This window comes from Cherax quadricarinatus, chromosome 22 (assembly GCF_038502225.1).
Source record: "Cherax quadricarinatus isolate ZL_2023a chromosome 22, ASM3850222v1, whole genome shotgun sequence".
NCBI lineage: Eukaryota > Metazoa > Arthropoda > Malacostraca > Decapoda > Parastacidae > Cherax > Cherax quadricarinatus.
The window spans coordinates 36,820,625-36,836,139 of NC_091313.1; positions in this window are offsets into that span (position 1 = coordinate 36,820,625).

Below are 15,515 nucleotides of genomic sequence, written 5' to 3' on the forward strand. Positions count from 1 at the left end.
TTTTTTAGGGGTTTATGATATAGTTGGGCCTATCACCTCGCTCATCAGGGGCTTTTATTTTAACTATGATTGTCCCTCCCGCTTAGAAGTACCTAAAAACCATTACGTCCCTAGAGTCCCGAACCTTATTTTTTATTTTTTTACGTGTAAGGTATCCTCTGAAATTCTTTTGACAAAGGGGGACAATTCATTCAAATTAATGGAACACGTTTATCCGTGGGGGTTAAACCTCTTTCTACACCTTACCATCCCATGTGTAACGGAAGGTGGAGCGACAACATGCCATCCCAAAGTCAATACTAAAAAAATATGTATTCTTAAACCAACGGACTGGCATAGATTTTACCATGTGCTCTTTTTGCAATGCGCGGGTTCAAATGATTCCCTTGGTTATTCCCCTTTCGAATTGCTTTATGGGACAAACTCGTGGGCACTATCTATTTTGAAAGAACTTTGGGCCAAAAATATCAAACCCGAGGTTCAAAACAGCTATCGTTTCTTTTTTGATCTAAGGAAAGGTTGGAAAAACCGGATTTGGTCGTAAAAAACCCAGAATGTCTATGGAAATACAAAACCCATTTTGACCATAAAACTCCCAAACACGTTTAATGTTGGTGATGAATTTTATTCTCCCCCTGACAAATCCAACAAATTGCTAATTTCCTGGCCGGGGCCGTATAAAGTGTGAAGGTCTGCAAAGGTAGATTATATCTTGGATGTCAAAGGGGGAGAGGGAAAGTATCCTAATTTTTTGAAACGGTACCATCGAAGAAGTTAATCTTTTCGTAAATGCCGACGAAGTACCTTCTTTCAGCTTTGGGTACAAGTGGTGATTCGTACGAATGTAGAGTTTGTATTATGAAAGCGAGCTTTTAAAAATCGAAGGAAATACTGGATATCTTAACGCATGATCCCTCACCAAAAAGTCAAATGTCAGCATTCAACGACTTGTCAAATAAACAAAGTCTCAAGTAAAAGCCTTGGGAAATTCATTTTTTGACGTATTCCCAATCAGGACTTACCACCATTTTAACAAAATTGAATTTTCGGATCTGAACCAGTAAGGGGAAAAACCCCGTTCTTCCCTTGGGAAAAATTTTGATAATGAGGTTGCAAACTATTTAACAAAAATCATAGAACCTTCGAAGTCAGCTTTTTGTTACCAGTTGTTTTTGGTTAGAAACCGGATAATTCTTCCCCTGGCACAAGATTTTTGTTATTTGAATACTATAACTAAATGGGGTGCAGGGCCTCCAGTAATTGATCGACTTGTATAAATTCCATGCTGAAAATTTTTCTCGGATTAGACATCTCCGGACCATCAATCCTTTCCCCAGACTCGAAACCAAACGCCCCCCCTCTGGGTCTAATGCAATACCCACTGCCTTTCGCGAACCCCTGTCCCATTTGGCTTTGGAATATTTCTCTGATCAAAGAATGTTTCGTGTATTTTGTAAATTTTTTTCATGACAAATGTCTGGGGAAAACCATCTAAATACCTAGCCTTGTTTGAAAAGACTAAAAACTCATGGCCTTATTAAACCACAAAGTGTTTTCTTGGCTATCCTTACAATCCTTGGTTCATTATCTTATCAACTTTTTACCACTTTAAAAGACCAAAACTGTTTTAAGTACGTTCCCAGCTACCAAAAAATTATTAAGAAGTTTCCTTTGGGTCTGTAAAAATTTTATGAAATTTTTACCAAATCTAATAACCTTCATTCTTCAGACTATTTGAAAAAGGGGTCAAAGGGGCCTCTTAGTTGTTCTGAGGAAGCCCTCCAAAGCTTCAAGAAAAAAAGGATATTTTTAAACCCCTGTCCCAAAAATTTCAGATATTAATAAAATATTTTGTCTCCCAACAGATCCTTTATTTTTGGACTCAAGGGTGTACTTCAATATTATGAGGGGACACCTTTCCAGTATCTTTCCCCTAAGAAACTTCTGCCCAGAAAAAGATTTCCCCTTTGGGGAAAAAATGTTTGCTTTAGTATGGGGGATAAGTAGATTTCCCCACCTATACATAAAACCCCTTTTGCTTGAAACAGATCACAAAACTGATGCTTGGAAAACTTTGGGGCAAATAGCAGACTCTTGAGATGGGCTCTGGCTATTCAGCCTATAAGTTTAAAATGTTTTATTTCTGGCTCAAAAACCCCTTTTCAGATTGGCTGGAAAAAGGGTTTGTTAGTACTTTTCCCTCTGTTCGTTGCTTGCCCCCATAAGTTTTTGGGAAAGGGGGGTTGTGAGGAAAAGTAGGTGTAAATGGGGTTAAGGTTGTTCGGGAAACCGGAACCTTATTACGTCGCGTACCCCCCTTTTCTCTGGCGGGCTGGGGGAAACTAGTTCCCGGTGCCGATTTTTTTTCTTGTAATATTTACCTTACCTGGTGTGGGTTGAAGTTTTGGGGAGTCACTTCACCTCCACTCTTCTCCTAATCCCGGTAGGGTGATATACCAGGAGTATCCTTTTGTTTCTTTATTTTTTTTGCTGGTTACCCGTAATGATTTTGATTTATCATTCTTTTCAATTCTTAAATGTTATATTATCAAATATGGGTAACCCGTTTTTTTCTCTTATTTACCAGCTCTGTTCCTGGCGTGTCTTCCCGGATAGACCCCGAAAAGGGCAAAACTTTTAAAAATACTTTGATTATTCTGCTACTACCGGCCCACCTATTCTACTTTGCTCCATCCCAAATGGGGGAGATTCCCGAACATCGGATTACCATCTGCCCCGGATAACCAACATAAATAACATCAGAGGAACTATCCCGGGCCATACCTACTCCCGCCCAACTAAAAAGAACTAAGGCCATTTTTTTATTATTTTTTAAATTTTAAATAAAATTCTCAAATCATTTTTCTCATTTTTTCCTAAGTTATTTCTTTATTTATTTTTTTTTCCACTAATTTTTTTTGTTCAGTTGGAAGGCGTTCCACTGACAACAGCTCAAGGGTGGTAGGAGAGAGTGGTTCTCCTGTCTCTCTTCCCTCTTCACAGCTAGGGGTGGTAGGAGAGTGGCTCTCCTGTCTCTCTTTTCCCCCTCATAACACAAGCAAGGGGTGGTAGGAGAGAGTGGTCTCTCCTTTTCCTCTCTTCCCCATAACCAGCTAAAGGGGGTGGTAGGAGAGTGGTCTCTCTTCTTCTTTCCCCATAACACAGAAAGTACCAACTGTACAAACACCCCTGCTCTTTCACTGTCAGTGCATATACTAAACACTGAAAGTTATTATAAAATCCAATAAGACAGGAGGAACAATGCAGGACGTCTACTGGCGCATACTTGACAAATTTCATTTATTTTCACTTATTCTCACTCATATAATAGCTTAACATTTTCCCAAAGATACTTGAAGCACTAAGATCAGTAAACCTAATAATTTATGTTAGTATAGTTTACTGAAGAGTTATTGCACTGTGCTAACTGCTGGTTATGCAAATGATAATGCATAAACCAAGTAATAGGGGATTTTAAATGAAAACGTAGCAATAGATTTTATTTTAACCGGTAATCGGGGCCTCAGTGGTCTTTTCAGATATATTCTTGGAAACCTTTTTTGGGAAAGTTGCCCAGAATTATCTGAAATAAATGGGGATTAAATCTGGAGTATCTGGGGAGAGTTAGGGGCAAAGGAAGGATGCAGTAATGTTGAAGGATCAGTTATGGAAGGAGAAAAGAGAATATGAATGTTAAATTCAAAATTATGTGATTAAGAAAAGGTTGGATGCGAAAGTGGGTCATAATAAGCGTGTATGCACCTGGAAAAGAGAGGAATGTAGAGGGAGAGAGAGATTTTGGGAGATGTTAAGTGAATGTATAGGAGCCTTTGAACCAAGTGAGAGAGTATGTGGTAGGGACCTGAATGCTAAAGTAGGAGAAATTTTTAGAGAGGGGTGAGTGAGTAAGTTTGGTGCAGGTGTAAATGATAATGGGCCTTTGATTGAACTTTGTATAGAAGGGTTTAGTTATAGGAAATACATTTTTTAAAAAAAAGAGGATAAATAAGTATACAAGATATGATGTAGGGCAGAAATGACAGTAGTTTGTTGGATTATGTATTGGTAGATAAAAGGCTGTTGAGTAGACATCAGGATGTCCCTGTTTATAGAGGGGCCACAGATATATCAGATCACTTTCTAGTTGTAGCTACACTGAGGTAAAAGGTAGATGGATACAAAGGAGAATAGAAGCATCAGGGAAGAGAGAGGTGAAGGTTTATAAACTAAAAGAGGGGGCAGTTAGGGTAAGATATAAACAGCTTTTAGGATACATGGGCAATAGGCAATGGGGTCGAAGAGGGATGGGGGAGGTTTAAAAATGTAGTTAGAGTGTTCAGCAGAGTTTGTGGATACAGGAAGGTGGGTGCAGGAGGGAAGAGGAGCGATTGGTGGAATGATGATGTAAAGAGAGTAGTAAGGGAGAAAAAGTTAGCATATGAGAAGTTTTTACAAAGTAGAAGTGATGCAAGGAGGGAAGAGTATATGGAGAAAAAGAGAGAGGTTAAGAGAGTGGTGAAGCAATGTAAAAAGAGAGCAAATGAGAGAGTGGGTGAGATGTTATCAAAAAATTTTGTTGAAAATAAGAAAAAGTTTTGGAGTGAGATTAACAAGTTAAGGAAACCTAGAGAACAAATGGATTTGTCAGTTAAAAATAGGAGAGGAGACTTATTAAATGGAGAATTAGAGGTATTGGGAAGATGGAGGGAATATTTCGAGGAATTTTTAAATGTTGATGAAGATAGGGAAGCTGTGATTTAGTGTATAGGGCAAGGAGGAATAACATCTTGTAGGAGTGAGGAAGAGCCACTAGTGAGTGTGGGGGAAGTTCGTGAGGCAGTAGGTAAAATGAAAGGGGGTAAGGCAGCCGGGATTGATGGGATAAAGATAGAAATGTTAAAAGCAGGTGGGGATATAGTTTTGAAGTGGTTGGTGCAATTATTTAATAAATGTATGGAAGAAGGTAAGGTACCTAGGGATTGGCAGAGAGCATGCATAGTTCCTTTGTATAAAGGCAAAGGGGACAAAAGAAAGTGAAAAAATTATAGGGGGATAAGTTTGTTGAGTATACCTGGTAAAGAGTATGGTAGAGTTATTATTGAAAGAATTAAGAGTAAGACGGAGAATAGGATAGCAGATGAACAAGGAGGCTTTAGGGAAGGTAGGGGGTGTGTGGACCAGGTGTTTACAGTGAAACACATAAGTGAACAGTATTTAGATAAGGCTAAAGAGGTCTTTGTGGCATTTATGGATTTGGAAAAGGCGTATTACAGGGTGGATAGGTGGGCAATGTGGCAGATATTGCAGGTGTATGGTGTAGGAGGTAGGTTACTGAAAGCAGTGAAGAGTTTTTACGAGGATAGTGAGGGTCAAGTTAGAGTATGTAGGAAAGAGGGAAATTATTTCCCAGTAAAAGTAGGCCTTAGACAAGGATGTGTGATGTCACCGTGGTTGTTTAATATATTTATAGATGGGGTTGTAAGAGAAGTAAATGCGAGGGTCTTGGCAAGAGGCGTGGAGTTAAAAGATAAAGAATCACACATAAAGTGGGAGTTGTCACAGTTGCTCTTTGCTGATGACACTGTGCTCTTGGGAGATTCTGAAGAGAAGTTGCAGAGGTTGGTGTATGAATTTGGTAGAGTATGCAAAAGAAGAAAATTAAAAGTGAATACAGGAAAGAGTAAGGTTATGAGGATAACAAAAAGATTAGGTGATGAAAGATTGGATATCAGATTGGAGGGAGAGAGTATGGAGGAGGTGAATGTATTCAGATATTTGGGAGTGGACGTGTCAGCGGATGGGTCTATGAAAGATGAGGTGAATCATAGAATTGATGAGGGGAAAAGGGTGAGTGGTGCACTTAGGAGTCTGTGGAGACAAAGAACTTTGTCCTTGGAGGCAAAGAGGGGAATGTATAAGAGTATAGTTTTACCAACACTCTTATATGGGTGTGAAGCATGGGTGATGAATGTTGCAGCGAGGAGAAAGCTGGAGGCAGTGGAGATGTCATGTCTGAGGGCAATGTGTGGTGTGAATATAATGAAGAGAATTCGTAGTTTGGAAGTTAGGAGGAGGTGCGAGATTACCAAAACTGTTGTCCAGAGGGCTGAGGATGGGTTGTTGAGGTGGTTCGGACATGTAGAGAGAATGGAGCGAAACAGAATGACTTCAAGAGTGTATCAGTCTGTAGTGGAAGGAAGGCGGGGTAGGGGTCGGCCTAGGGAAGGTTGGAGGGAGGGGGTAAAGGAGGTTTTGTGTGCGAGGGGCTTGGACTTCCAGCAGGCATGCGTGAGCGTGATTGATAGGAGTGAATGGAGACAAATGGTTTTTACTACTTGACGTGCTGTTGGAGTGTGAGCAAAGTAACATTTATGTAGGGGTTCAGGGAAACCGGCAGGCCGGACTTGAGTCCTGGAGATGGGAAGTACAGTGCCTGCACTCTGAAGGAGGGGTGTTAATGTTGCAGTTTAAAAACTGTAGTGTAAAGCACCCTTCTGGCAAAACAGTGATGGAGTGAATGATGGTGAAAGTTTTTCTTTTTCGGGCCACCCTACCCTGGTGGGAATCGGCCAGTGTGATAATAAAAAAATAATAACTTTCTTGGAAGCAATTTATAACAGAACCATCGAGAGATAATTATCTAAGTTTGTCACACATGTAGACACTTATAAATACTGCAGAGATCACTAAAGAGCTTAACACATGTCATCATAAATCTAATACACTTACGGAGTATAAGTAGTACAATAAATATCCCCGATTATCCTTTTGTTGATTATAATGGACTCAAGAAACACCGCTTTTTAATTGTTACCTGTCTCAATGACCCAGACGTGTTCTAAGAAATGTCTTAGTGTTTACTCACGAGTCTTATTAAACCAGCACCTCTCTAGCCTTGACTGGAGTTATCTGGCTAGTGATTCTGTTGACGAAGATCTGTCTTTCAGTCCACCTTTCTTATTCATGACAGTGAGTCCGAAGACATGTATTTCCCAGAAGGAAATTAAGTTTGATAAAAACGATCTCAAATGGATGAATAGGAGAATAAAAAAATTATTGATGAAAATAGTATAAAATATAAACAAGCTGAAGAGTGAGATACAAGCACAACAGTCGGGTAAGTTTATTGTAGAAACGTTTCGCAGTTGGTTTCATCAGTCAAATATAGAGGAGAATGTATTGTAGGCATCAGCAGTGGCAAAGAGAAGAGTTCAGCTCCATGATCTGCAACGATATGAAGCTGAAGTATGAAGTATCGAAGGTGTAAAAGATTGACCATAGTACTGTGTGGACATAAAGTTTTAATAATAAACTTACCCAACTGTTGCATATGTGTCTTACTCATCAACTAATCGGATTTTTTTTTACCGTTTTCAACATACTTGTTAGACACAGCAAGATAACGGTATCTTGTTACAGAGGAAATCTCTCACAACTTCATTGACTTAATTATGAGTGAGAAAGGTTGGATTACTGAGGGTCTTGCCTAGCATGGACCCGTAGGCATCCTGTAGTACTCCTTAGTTCTTACCTTCTTGCTTCTATTAGTCGACCCCGACACCTGCAGCGTCTTCGAGATCTTACACACCTCGCCATCGACGGTAGTTAAGATCCATTCTCATACTTCATTTTTATATTGTTCCAAACTATAAAGTTCAACTTTTCTCCAGGATGAGGGACTGACCACCTCAAACTATTTCTTCAAGGTTGATGGACTGATTGCATAATTTTTACCACGCCACTTATACTGATGCTTTCAATACACTCTCCTCTATATTTGATTGATGAAGCCTACCACGTAGGCGAAACGTTTCAACAATAGAGGTTACCAACTATTTTACATGTCTTACCCATGAAAGTATCGGTAAGCAGAGAAGAGACGAGTTTATAAGTGAATCAGAAGAGGAGAAGACAACCTCATGTTCATATTAAAATAGAAGTAAAGATAAGAATTAGTAAGGTTAAATGCAACGATGATATTATGGAATCAAATAAATTCAATAATTATACAAAAACATTCTTTTAAGTGAACAGGACGAAGATTAGGGGAAACTCGGTCTCTCAGAACGAAGTCTGGACAATTTACTGTTAATGAGCAGGAAACGTGTTCTCATTTAAATATTTCTTGCCAGTCTTCACACAAAAAACAAATGATATCCTAATAATCAATAATTCTAGAAGTCTAATATTAAATTATCCACGAGATAATTTAATTCCATCAGATAAGCCTGACCTCTACAGTAGGCGAATTTATTTTTTTTATAAACCCATCGGCGGGTTCCCACAGAGTCAGGATGCTCACCAAAATTAAGAAACACTTTCATCATCACTCACTCCATTACTGTCAGGCAACATATCTCCATCCCTTCTTCGGAGCGTAGGCACTATACTTCCACCTCCAAGACTCAAGTCTGGCTAACCAATTTCCTTGAATCCTTCCATAAATGTTACTTTGCTTACACTCCGACAGCACGTCAAGTCAGAGAAACCATTTGCCTCAACAATCTCCTATTGAACACGCTCACGCAAGTTTGCTGAAAGCCTAAGACCCTCGCTCACAAAATCTCCTTTACCCCCTCCCTCCAACTTTTCCTAGGATGACTCCTACCCCTCCTTTCCTCCACTACAGATTTGTACGCACTCAAAGTCATTCTGTTTTGTGATATCGTTTCTAAATGTCAGAACCACGTCAGTAACTCCCTCTTCAGCCCTCTGGATAATACTTCTGGGAACCTTGCATCTCCTTCTATTCACTTAGCTACGGATTCTCTGCATAATATTCACACTGTACATTGCCCTCAGACACATCGTCGCCACTGCCTCCAGTCTTCTCCTTGTTTCAACATTCGCCACCCATCCTTTACCTCCATATAAGATCATTGGTTCCACTATACTCTCATGTATTATCCTCATTGCTTCCGTGGATAATGTTGTTTGTCTCTACAGTCTTCTTTGTGCACCACTCACATTTTTTACATCAACAGTTCTATGATTCAACTCGTCCATCATAGACCTATTTGCCAACAAGTCCACTCCCAAATTTCTAAACACATATTCACTTCTATTTTTTTTTATCTTCAGCACATTTCTCTTCCTATGTTCATTTTTAATTTCCCTCTTTTACATACCCTCCCAAAAGTGTCCACCAACTTCTGCAACATCTCTTCAGAATCTCCCAAAAGCACAGTGTCATCAGCAAAAAAGCAACTGTGACAACTGCCACTTTGTGCTAGATTCCTTATCTTTAAACCCCACATCTCTTGCCAACAACCAAGCATTCACTTGTCTTACAACCCCATCTACAAATATACTGAACAACCATAGTGACATCACGCATCCCTGTCTTAGGCCTATATTTACTGGGAAATAATCTATCTCCTTCTCTCCTACATACTCTAACCTGAGCCTCGCTATCCTCATAAAAACTCTTAACTGCTTTCAGTAACTTACCACCTATTCCATGCGCTTTGAACATCTGTCTCATTCCTCCCCTATCCACCCTATCATATGCCTTTTCCAATTCAATTAATGCAACAAAAACCTCTGTTCCCTTCTCTAAACACTGTTCACTGAAATGCTTCACTGTCAACACTTGACCTACATACCCCCTACCCTTCCTCAAGCCTCCTTGTTCATATGCCATCCTGCTCTCCGTCTTGCTCTTAATTCTTTCAGAAATAACTCTACCATACACGTTACAAAGTATACTCAACAGGCTTATTCTTCTTTAATTTTTACACTCTTATGTCCCCTTTGCCATTATACAAAGGAACTATGCATGTTCCCTGCCAATCCCTAGGTACCTTCCCCTATTTCACATTTTTATTAAAAAAAAGCACCAACTATAGCCCTCTTTCATGCATTTTTTAAAGAAAAGCTAAAGTCATCCCACCTGCTTTTAACATATGTGTTGATCCAATCAATCCCAGCTGTTTTAAGTTCTTTAATTCTACCCACAGCCTCATGAACCTTCTCACTCACATCTGGCTTTTCTTCCCTCCTACAAGATATTATATCTCAAGATGGAGTTAAACTGTTTTCTCATCAATATTTTTGAGAGCTTTACGAATTTGTAGTCCAGAGTTCAAAGATGAATAAATCTTCAAAATTTATGGAATAGCTAATGATCTAAAATACCCGAGAAATGTTATTGATAAATCTTTTAAAATAACTAGAAATACTTGTGACAAACCAAAAAGGGACAACCAACCTCATTCAACTAAAAATATGTTGGTTCTCCCTTACCATGAAAACTTGGTTGATATGCCTTCTCTTCTTAAGACTTTTAATATCAAAGTTGTTTTGAAAAATCTTGATACAGTAAAAAAAAATTGATGAAGAATTCCCACCAAAATGCTGATGGATGTGTCTATAAGATCCCTTGTAAAATACGTGATAAAGTTTATTACGGTCAAACTGGTAAAAGTCTCGAACTAAGATAAGAGATAAGAGATAAGATTTCGTTCGGATTTTTAACCCCGGAGGGTTAGCCACCCAGGATAACCCAAGAAAGTCAGTGCGTCATCGAGGACTGTCTAACTTATTTCCATTGGGGTCCTTAATCTTGTCCCCCAGGATGCGACCCACGCCAGTCGACTAACACCCAGGTACCTATTTGCTGCTAGGTGAACAGGACAACAGGTGTAAGGAAACGTGTCGAATGTTTCCACCCGCCGGGAATCGAACCCGGGCCCTCCATGAGTGAAGCGGGAGCTTTAGCCACCAGGCCACCGGGCCACCCACCAGGCCACCGGGCCAAGATTAAAACAACATAAATATAGCATTAAAACTGGACAAAATTATAATGCTCTGTATATTCACGTGAGAGATTTTAACCGTCTAATTGATTTTCAAAAAAGTTGAGAAAGTTGTATCAAGTCCATGGTCGACAGGAATATAATAGAATCATGTTTCATAAAAACCTGTTTTGAAAATAATATGAATATTTTTTGGGGTTTATATAAATTGGATCCATTTATAATTAGTAAAATTTGGGAAGAATTTAATTATATATTAGAGAAGTAAAAAATCCTAATGTTTGGGTAGAGTATCAGGTGGGTTTCACAGAGTCGGGTGTTTTCACGCGTCTGTGAAGGGACTCGTGTGGTGACGTGATTGTGAGGTGTAGTCTTGACCTATCATATGCCTTCGTGTCGTTTTGTTTGTTATAGCTCCTTGATAATGTGAAAAGTCACGAAAGCGATCGAAATTTCGCTATTCTCTCACAGTGGTTGTCTTGCATATATATACATATATATATATATATATATATATATATATATATATATATATATATATATACATATATATATATATACAGATATATATATATATACATATATATATATATATATTTATATATACATATATATATATATATATATATATATATATATATATATATACATATATATATATATTTATATATACATATATATATATATATATATATATATATATATACATGTAGGTAGTAGGTTGGTAGACAGCAACCGCCCAGGGAGGTACTACCGTCCTGCCAAGTGAGTGTAAAACGAAAGCCTGTAATTGTTTTACATGATGGTAGGATTGCTGGTGTCTTTTGTCTGTCTCATAAATATGCAAGATTACAGGTAAGTCTTGCTACTTCTACTTACACTTAGGTCACACTACACATACATGTACAAGCATATATATACACACCCCTCTGGGTTTTCTTCTATTTTCTTTCTAATTCTTGTTCTTGTTTATTTCCTCTTATCTCCATGGGGAAGTGGAACAGAATTCTTCCTCTGTAAGCCATGCGTGTCGTAAGAGGCGACTTAAATGCCGGGAGCAAGGGGCTAGTAACCCCTTCTCCTGTATATATTACTAAATTTAAAAGGAGAAACTTCAGTTTTTTCTTTTGGGCCACCCCACCTCAGTGGGATACGGCTGGTACGTTGAAAGAAGAAGAAGATATATATACATATACATACATATATATACATGTATATATATATATATATATATATATATATATATATATATATATATATATATATATATATATATATATATATATATAATTTTTTTTTTTTTCAACAAGTCGGCCGTCTCCCACCGAGGCAGGGTGACCCAAAAAAGAAAGAAAATCCCCAAAAAGAAAATACTTTCATCATCATTCAACACTTTCACCACACTCACACATTATCACTGCTTTTGCAGAGGTGCTCAGAATACAACAGTTTAGAAGTATATACGTATAAAGATACACAACATATCCCTCCAAACTGCCAATATCCCAAACCACTCCTTTAAAGTGCAGGCACTGTACTTCCCATTTCCAGGACTCAAGTCCGACTATATGAAAATAACCGGTTTCCCTGAATCCCTTCACTAAATATTACCCTGCTCACACTCCAACAGATCGTCAGGTCCCAAGTATCGTACGTCTCCATTCACTCCTATCTAACACGCTCATGCACGCTTGCTGGAAGTCCAAGCCCCTCGCCCACAAAACCTCCTTTACCCCCTCTTTCCAACCCTTTCGAGGACGACCCCTACCCCTTTTTCCTTCCCCTATAGATTTATATGCTTTCCATGTCATTCTACTTTGATGCATTCTCTCTAAATGACCAAACCACCTCAACAACCCCTCTTCTGCCCTCTGACTAATGCTTTTATTAACTCCACACCTTCTCCTAATTTCCACACTCCGAATTTTCTGCATAATATTTACACCACACATTGCCCTTAGACAGGACATCTCCACTGCCTCCAACCGTCTCCTCGCTGCTGCATTTACCACCCAAGCTTCACATCCATATAAGAGTGTTGGTACTACTATACTTTCATACATTCCCTTCTTTGCCTCCATAGATAACGTTTTTTGACTCCACATATACCTCAACGCACCACTCACCTTTTTTCCCTCATCAATTCTATGATTAACCTCATCCTTCATAAATCCATCCGCCGAAACGTCAACTCCCAAGTATCTGAAAACATTCACTTCTTTCATACTCCTCCTCCCCAATTTGATATCCAATTTTTCTTTATCTAAATCATTTGATACCCTCATCACCTTACTCTTTTCTATGTTCACTTTCAACTTTCTACCTTTACACACATTCTCAAACTCATCCACTAACCTTTGCAATTTTTCTTTAGAATCTCCCATAAGCACAGTATCATCAGCAAAAAGTAACTGTGTCAATTCCCATTTTGAATTTGATTCCCCATAATTTAATCCCACCCCTCTCCCGAACACCCTAGCATTTACTTCTTTTACAACCCCATCTATAAATATATTAAACAACCATGGTGACATTACACATCCCAGTCTAAGACCTACTTTTACCGGGAAGTATTCTCCCTCTCTTCTACACACCCTAACCTGAGCCTCACTATCCTCATAAAAGCTCTTTACAGCATTTAGTAACTTACCACCTATTCCATAAACTTGCAACATCTGCCACATTGCTCCTCTATCCACTCTATCATATGCCTTTTCTAAATCCATAAATGCAATAAAAACTTCCCTACCTTTATCTAAATACTGTTCACATATATGCTTCAATGTAAACACTTGATCTACACATCCCCTACCCACTCTGAAGCCTCCTTGCTCATCCGCAATTCTACATTCTGTCTTACCTCTAATTCTTTCAATTATAACCCTACCGTATACTTTTCCTGGTATACTCAGTAAACTTATTCCTCTATAATTTTTGCAATCTCTTTTGTCCCCTTTCCCTTTATATAAAGGGACTATACATGCTCTCCGCCAATCCCTAGGTACCTTCCCCTCTTTCATACATTTATTAAACAAAACTATATCCAACACTATATCCCCCCCTGCTTTTAACATTTCTGTCATGATCCCATCAGTTCCAGCTGCTTTACCCCCTTTCATTCTACGTAATGCCTCACGTACCTCCACCACACTTACATTCTGCTCTTCTTCACTCCTAAAAGATGGTATTCCTCCCTGGCCAGTGCATGAAATTACCGCCTCCCTTTCTTCCTCAACATTTAAAAGTTCCTCAAAATATTCTCGCCATCTACCTAATACCTCCATCTCCCCATCTACTAACTCCCCTACTCTGTTTTTAACGGACAAATCCATACTTTCCCTAGGTTTTCTTAACTTGTTTAACTCACTCCAAATTTTTTTCTTATTTTCATTAAAATTTCTAGACAGTGCCTCTCCCACTCTTTCATCTGCTCTCCTTTTGCACTCTCTCACCACTCTCTTCACCTTTCTTTTACTCTCCATATACTCTGCTCTTCTTATAACACTTCTGCTTTGTAAAAACCTCTCGTAAGCTACCTTTTTCTCTTTTATCACACCCTTTACTTCATCATTCCACCAATCACTCCTCTTTCCTCCTGCCCCCACCCTCCTATAACCACAAACTTCTGCCCCACATTCTAATACTGCATTTTTAAAACTATTCCAACCCTCTTCAACCCCCCCACTACTCATCTTTGCACTAGCCCACCTTTCTGCCAATAGTCGCTTATATCTCGCCCGAACTTCCTCCTCCCTTAGTTTATACACTTTCACCTCCCTCTTACTTGTTGTTGCCACCTTCCTCTTTTCCCATCTACCTCTTACTCTAACTGTAGCTACAACTAAATAATGATCTGATATATCAGTTGCCCCTCTATAAACATGTACATCCTGGAGCCTACTCATCAACCTTTTATCCACCAATACATAATCTAACAAACTACTTTCATTTCGTGCTACATCATACCTTGTATATTTATTTATCCTCTTTTTCATAAAATATGTATTACTTATTACCAAATTTCTTTCTACACATAGCTCAATTAAAGGCTCCCCATTTACATTTACCCCTGGCACCCCAGATTTACCTACTACTCCCTCCATAACATTTTTACCCACTTTAGCATTGAAATCCCCAACCACCATTACTCTCACACTTGATTCAAAACTCCCCACGCATTCACTCAACATTTCCCAGAATCTCTCTCTCTCCTCTACACTTCTCTCTTCTCCAGGTGCATACACGCTTACTATAACCCACTTTTCACATCCAATCTTTATTTTACTCCACATAATCCTTGAATTTATGCATTTGTAGTCCCTCTTTTCCTGCCATAGCTTATCCTTCAACATTATTGCTACTCCTTCTTTAGCTCTAACTCTATTTGAAACCCCTGACCTAATCCCATTTATTCCTCTCCACTGAAACTCTCCCACCCCCTTCAGCTTTGTTTCACTTAAAGCCAGGACATCCAGTTTCTTCTCATTCATAACATCCACAATCATCTCTTTCTTATCATTTGCACAACATCCACGCACATTCAGACTTCCCACTTTGACAATTTTCTTCTTATTATTCTTTTTAGTAATCTTTATAGGAAAAGGGGTTACTAGCCCATTGTTCCAGGCATTTTAGTTGACTTTTACAACACGCATGGCTTACGGAGCAAAGATTCTTATTCCACTTCCCCATGGATATAAAAGGAAAAGTAATAAGACCAAGAACTATTAAGATAAAATCAAAGAAAACTCAGATGAA